At 30.9% G+C, this 7,397-nt stretch overlaps 1 long non-coding RNA gene across 1 annotated transcript; it reads left to right on the top strand.

The window, feature by feature from the left end:
* The first annotated feature begins 278 nt into the window (after positions 1 to 278).
* Positions 279 to 4,205, top strand: LOC132284484 (uncharacterized). Its single transcript, XR_009472291.1, has 4 exons — positions 279 to 627; positions 1,860 to 1,925; positions 2,187 to 2,246; positions 3,194 to 4,205. It is a non-coding gene; the product is annotated as an uncharacterized LOC132284484 (long non-coding RNA).
* The last annotated feature ends 3,192 nt before the right edge of the window (positions 4,206 to 7,397 follow it).

Consider the following 7,397-nt stretch of genomic DNA (forward strand, 5'->3'; position numbering starts at 1 on the left):
TAAGAAAGATTTTTATTACTTAAACAATGTATAAGGAAGGTAAGTGCCATTATTTCTAATCTTTTTACTATACTAATTTTAACCTAGTCTAAAAAAAAAAAATTATTAATATAATTAGTCCACCAAATTAAGTCCAAGTCAACTCAACTACCAAACTAAAATAAGAGTCCAAACTAAATAAGCCCAAGACTAGACCCAAGACCACAAAGGTGGTCGCCTAGGGCCTCAAAGTTTACAGCCCATGGATGCTGGGTCACCAAAGAACAACATATTTTTAGGGCAAATCATTTCAGCCTCAGTGCCTCACCGAGTAACCAATCGCCTTCATCTCTATTCTCGTTCTCCACTCTGAACTTGCGCCTCTCTCTCTCTCTCTCTCTCTCTCTCTCTCTCTCTCTGCAACTGCAACTGCAACTGCAACCTACAAAATCTACAAGAATCAGAAGTTCAAAACCCATATATTTCAGTTTATCTATCTGTCTGCAAGAATCAAAAGTTCAAAACCCATATCGGAAACCCAAATCTTTCAGTTTCCATCGCCCGCTGTTCCAGATCGGGTTCGCCGTTCGCAAGCTTCGGCCGCTGTCTCTCAAGCTTGCCCCCCTCTCTCTCTGCAACTGCTAACTTGTATGTATGCTAATCAAGCTCTGTAATTTTTGTTTTGCAAACTAAATCCTATTTGGTGAAATTTTTTGTCATCTTTTTTATATAATTTATTTTATTTTATTTTATGAATTTTGGTTATAAATATTTGTCAAGATAATGACTGAAACAGGATCTCCCTTTGCAGGATTTGAAAGACTAATTGGTTATCATCTTTTTTAAATATATATTTTTTAAAATATAAATTAGCAAAATATGCATTGCATTTTGAGGTAATCATCTGTAATCTACATTTTATTTCAGCAAAATAAATTTTTTTTTTTTTTTTTTTTTTTAAATTTGAATCTGGGCATGTAAAAAAAAAAAAAAAAAATCTGAATTGGATTAGAAATCTGCATAGATTGAATCTGAAACAATTTTTATCAACATGCCAAGCTTTTTGAAGATGGAAATCTTTTCAGAACTAAAAAAAAAATCATAACAAGGACTTTGACCAGCAAAAGTACTTAATATCGGGTAAAGCTCTAAAGTTACTTGTTGAAAATTAAAATACTTACAAAACACATGCTTTTGAGTGAATTCCATAGCGTTGTAAGGGGCTTGCCATGAACTACCTCACACTCTGCTTCCACTAGTAGATTCTCAAATAGGATTAGTAAATTGGTCAAAAGAAGGGATAGGGTACTGAGTGGTGAATTGTTCGGAAATAAATTGGTAATTTTTTTTATTAATTACCCAAATAAGATTTTCTATGCCTTAATCAAGTCAATTGTCTAAAGAAACATTGGTAGTTAACTAAAATTGAATTAAACGACATATGATTTTGGTTGATATATTTTGATTTAGCCCACCCCATTGAGAAATCCTGAATGTTTTGTTCCACAAAGAAATACAATCTCTGTTGTGCACGAAGGATATATTCAATCTTTCTGCCATATTTTTATTTTCAAATTTTGGTTTTTGATTTTCTTTTGTTATTAGAATGCAGAATATCAAGATATTGATTTGTTAATTTTGAAGATTATTCCTAAATTGAAGCATTGTACTTTGTTATTGGATTAATTTAACATAAGAGCTGAGTATAATATGTGTTAATCACACCTCTTTTTACGGATAGGTGTTCAACATTTTGACTGAAAGTATAGTTGGGTTGGGTTGATACATGATACATATAGTACTTAGATGGTGGTGTTTTAATTGTTATGAGTGAGATTGTGAAACCTCTTCCTCACAACTTGAGTGTTTCATAATTTTAGTGTTATCATCGGGCCTTAACATTTAGCAAGAACAAGGTTCAAGAAACATGTCTCCTCAGTCATCAGGTACAAACACTTACTTTTTCTAAAATTTTTATTAGCATTTTTAGCTATTGATTACGTTTATTTATTCATGTTTTACATACTTATGTTTTGTTTTTGTTTTTGTTTCTACATACATACATATAATATTGTTATGATGTGATGCTCGAACAATTTATTAATGGGAATTAAAGAATTGGAAGTTTAGTATTCAATTTCAGAATATATGTTTTACATGTTTATTAACGTTTTTAAAACTTTTCCTCTTTTGTCCTAATAACATAGGTCTCTTTTCTAAAAGAAGAGAGTTGATGGGAATGGGTGGAGTATGGCAAAAGAATACAGGTATGTTTTTTTTTTTTTTTTTCGCCTAGCTAATTGAATTATATAAATCCCCTTACCGTTGTAACAGTGATGTTGGTTTTAAAATGACCAATCATGATAGGAAGTCTCTTTTCAGTTATATTAATCAAATGTATATATATGCAAGAGGATTACGTGATTCTAGATGAGGATGTTGATGTCAACGTTGACTCTTGTGATGATGACTGATGAAGTTGATAATATGTTGATGCACTCAAATTAAGCTAAAACACTTAGAATTGAAGGAAATTTAGAGTTGAAGACATACTATTGAGCACAGTGTCTAATTATTTTAGTTACAAGATTCTTTGGTCACTTCACACACGATTTTTCAGTTCCTGAAATTCTGAAACAATAGTGTGTAATATGATTCATCTACTTGGTCTCTCTTCTTTTTCATCTCTCTAAACCCTAATTTTATCTGTGAAAAATGAAAGGAAGACTGTGCAATTTTAATTTAACGTTATCAGTTTGAGCATTGACAAAGCTCTAAAATGTTGAAATGAAACAACAAAGAAGAGAGAGTCCATCAATAAGGATTACCCAACTTAGGACAAAATAAGCTCTCTGAGCATCTTGACTAATATTGGCATGGGAGACTTCTATAGATATGGACTTGTAGAGAGAAAGATATATGGTTGGGGGCACAAAAGTGTACGACAATTGTAAACCAACGATAGAGTTGTGAGCTTTTGGCTTGTTTCGTGCATCGGATCTAGTAAGTGTACAACAATGAAATAGAAAGCTGTGATGCACTCAAAGTTACATACAGAGAATAATTAATATTATATATTTTTAACTTACTTTACTAATCTAATATGATACTACGTATATCATACATATATACATATATATACATATATATATATATATATATATAACTTTATACTGGACTTAGATATATTTTGATTTAGCCTATCCCATTCCAGGTGGCCTTTTGAATGCTGGAAGGATTGGCAGGGAGGGTCAAAATGATACCTATGAAGGGTTGCCCATGTATGTCCTAGATGGAGTTGAACCTGATTTAATAGACACTACTGGAAATGTTAGGTTGCAATACTTACGATGAATTTGCAAGAAGATTGCATGAATCGTGGGCAAAAGTTTTGAATGAAGAACATCTTGCGATTGTTCCACCTATGCCGTTGACCTGTCCAACTAACAACTTGAAATTTGATTATTTTGATGTGTTGGAGGTAGTGCGCATTGATTTGTCTCCATATGCAGCGGACTGGGATGAATTTGGATCTACGTTGGATCGAGTATTGACAACTCCTAGTAATTGAGCAGAAACTGCGGGAAGAACTACGAATAGAGGGTAAGAAGACAGACTTTTTTTTGGAGGTTGATGCTGTTCTAAGTTGATTGATAACCTTCGTTCATTTTCAAAACAAGGCATTTTTAGATCTTTTACTTATACTAAAATACCTCAATCAATGTATCTTTTAAGTCACTAACCCCTTTTAATGTATAAAGAATGAATCTTTGAAAGAAAATGAGAGTTTTTAGTTAAACTTATTTGAGTTTCTTTGAAGGTACAAAGAGTTTTAATGAGGAAAGATTGAATCTTTGAATGAAAATACGTCAATTAATGTACCTATTATGTCACCAGACCTTTTTAATTTATAAAGATTGAATTTTTGAGAAAAAGTGAGACATTGAGTTAAACTTATTCGAGTTTCTTATGAAGTCGCGAGGAGTGTATAGTCATTACTGCGCTTAATGAGCGCTGGTAAAGGAAATCACAATCCCTTAATCTATTCTTGACCTTTGATACCACAGCATCCTCAAATGAAAAACCTTAATCCTTACCAAAGGGTCTTTGGTTTAATGGTATAACCTCCTCATCTTCAAAGAAGAGGGGAGGGGTTCGAGCCTAGGCGTGAGCAAAAATGTGTGTGTGTTTGCTTTACCATTAAAAAAAAAAAAAAAAAAAAAAAAGCCTTAATACCTGAAAATACAACCGACTCTAAAAGAGAGACAATCAAGTCAAACCATCTCTACAACCAATGTTAAAGACTTATGACTCAAACAAAATCAACTAGAAACACTTACAAAGGGTGTAAATTTTCAGATTTTTTCAGCAATTGTTCAACACCTCAAAGCAGCCCCTTAGTTTCAAATCTACAAAAATTATAATTACAACCAAATTTAATTTAATCTTTAAATTTTTTTATTACAAAAAGATCATTGCTAGAGTTAAATTCCTTGAATTTCTTGACTGTTAAAAAAAAAAAAAAAATCAACTTGTGATTACAGCAAATACACTTTTTGGAAATAAAATAATTGAAGTTCATTACATACTCTTGTGACCATTCCATTCTTAAAGCTATATAATTTGACTTTCAAGATACGTGGGAACAATATCCTAGGTATACAAAACTGATTATGCGCGTCAGAGCAGCCCATAATACATACAATCACTATTGCTATGACATGTGGTTTCATCTATAAGCCATAATTTTGGGGGAAAAAATCCTCTCCATTTACTGTCTTACTGAATTGGTGGGTAAACAAGCTACTTGAATTGGTGGGTAAACAAGCGACTTGACACTTAAGTTAAATTTGTATTTATCAAGTTAACAATTTATACATACAATTTTCGTATAAAACATATATATATATATATTTTATTAAAGAAACAAAATCAGATTCATTTCAAAAATAAGATTTTGGGCATTTCATAAATGTTAGTGAGAGGCTATGATTTTTATTTTTTTTATAATTTTTTCAAAATGAGAAAACAACTATTATCTTATTTAGAGTATAATATATTGTATAAAAAATATAAAATATAAATCAGTATTCGTATATATGATAAAATAAAGTGTAAATTAGTAAATTTTTTACTTATCTTGCTGACTAGGCAATGACAAAGCTTAGTTAGAAATGTAGCGTTAATCACCATAGATACTCACAGTACATATAGTCACATCATTGCTAAAAATCGTAAATACCATCAATTCTCAAGAAAAACTATCATCCAAGTGGCTGCTCTTAACCTCGTTTTTATTACCTTTCCAGCAAGAAGAAGTTACTTGGATAGAATATAAATGGCCTATTCACAGGAGAGTATGTCATTTTTACATTTTAATTACAAATGCATAAATAATCTTTAATTACAAAATCATAAAAATGACAAATAAGGACAATAACTTTTTTGAAATAAATACACTCACCTTCATATTTGACGACACTACATCAAATATGAAAATATTATATATGTATATATATATATATTGGTATTAGCTTTTAACATCTTTATTTATTATCAAATTTATTCCACAAATGTTTCATGAAAGAAAAAACTTTTAAAACGTTAGTGGTTAGGAAAATAACTATTAGGAAAAAGATAAACAAACAATTGAAAAAAATAAGTTTTGAAATTTTTTACAAAAAAATATAATAATAATAAAATAAAAATAATGAAAGAATAATAAAAATGGCTACCAGCACCATGCCGGCTTGCTGGGCTGGCCATATTTGTGAAGTGCCATGTCACCTTATTTTATAATTGAAAAATATAGAGAGCGGCCAAACAACAACCATACCGGTTCCTCTAAGGTTGTCTAATAGGGCATGTGTTTAGGGATGATAATTTGTATAGTCTTGTCGAAGTCCTGTCCCGTCCTTAATGGCACGGGTATGAAAACCGTTTATGTACCATAGGGGCAGGTATGAATTTATATTTTAAACCTTTCACGGGTTACGGGGCTAGTATGGGTTTTTTTATATATATAAATGTATATATGTGTTATAGATGATGCACATCATTGTGTTCATATATATATATATACACACACACACACACACATACATATATATATATATATATATATATATATATATATATATATATCATTATTTACATGGTATAAAATATATAGATTTTATCAATTTATTAATACAGAAGAAGAAACAAAAAAAAATTGTAAATGGAGCGGGTCGGAGCATGCATGTGTACACTCATCTCTTAATAGGGCGATACGGATTTAGGCAAAATGATCTATACCCGTATGTTGCCATCACCACCTCTTGTTGTCCAACCTAAGTAAGAACAAGGATGTGTACAAAGAAACTCCATGAACAAAATTACAAATAGATAAAAAAACGTTACAACTGAACCCAAAACAATACTACATAATACATTTTTGGTGAACAGGTATATAGTAAAAATAAAAACTAGGATAGATCAATTGAACGACCGATCAAATAAGTAGTGAAGAAGCAACTTGATTTGGCCTGGGATTAGGATACAGTCAATTTTTTTTTTTTGGTATAATTGGCACCGCCATGAATAGAGGCGGAGGAGGTTGTGCCAACATCAAAGAGATGAAAGAAATGGAAAGATTTATGAACATGTATCGAGAAAAAATGAATATCATCACTCTCTGCCTTGGTTTGGCAGTAATTGTTATCTCACCATTTATTTATTTATAAGGAACACTTAATTATTGATTTAGTTAAAGCCCTAATGGTTTTATATTTTTGCTGGAAGAAACTAACAAAACCGTTTCCTTGTTTCTGAAATGGATTCTGTTAATTTTTTCCGTTCTTATTTCGTTATCCGACTCAATTTCTTTTAGATAACAAAATTGGTAAATTCGGAATCAACAAGGATTCAGCTAAACTTTTGTAATAGATATAGAAGTAAAACTTGCAAAGCCAACTTGATGTCAAAAATACTTCGGTTATGTTCGGTTGTATGAAATTGGAGTTTTGAAATTAGAATTTGAAGAATTGCAGAAAATTAATTTACAAAATTGAACCAATTTTTTTTCTTTCTAGTTTCACCATTTCCAATTCACACTTTGTTCACCCAGACTCCGGGTGTGCTTCTAAACACATTCTCCCTTTCCAATACTGCCCCATAGTGTGTTTGGCCATGCATTTGGTCCATTCAAATGCATGCATAGGTTCGAAACAACAAAGAATGAAATTTGTAGACGTTTTTTTTCTTTCTTTTTTTTTTTCTTTCTTCGTTTCATTTCCATTATTAATGAATGAAAATTGTCATTTTATTTAGAACTTTAACTATTTTTACTTAGATTCTCCAAAAAAAATTAATAGGTAATTAGTTTAAATCAAATGAGTAAGAAATTGCACATTTTATAATATGGATTTTTACATTTT

This window comes from Cornus florida, unplaced genomic scaffold (genome assembly GCF_030987335.1).
Source record: "Cornus florida cultivar Cherokee Brave unplaced genomic scaffold, ASM3098733v1 CherokeeBrave_3.0.0_Hap2_Chr11, whole genome shotgun sequence".
Lineage (NCBI taxonomy): Eukaryota > Viridiplantae > Streptophyta > Magnoliopsida > Cornales > Cornaceae > Cornus > Cornus florida.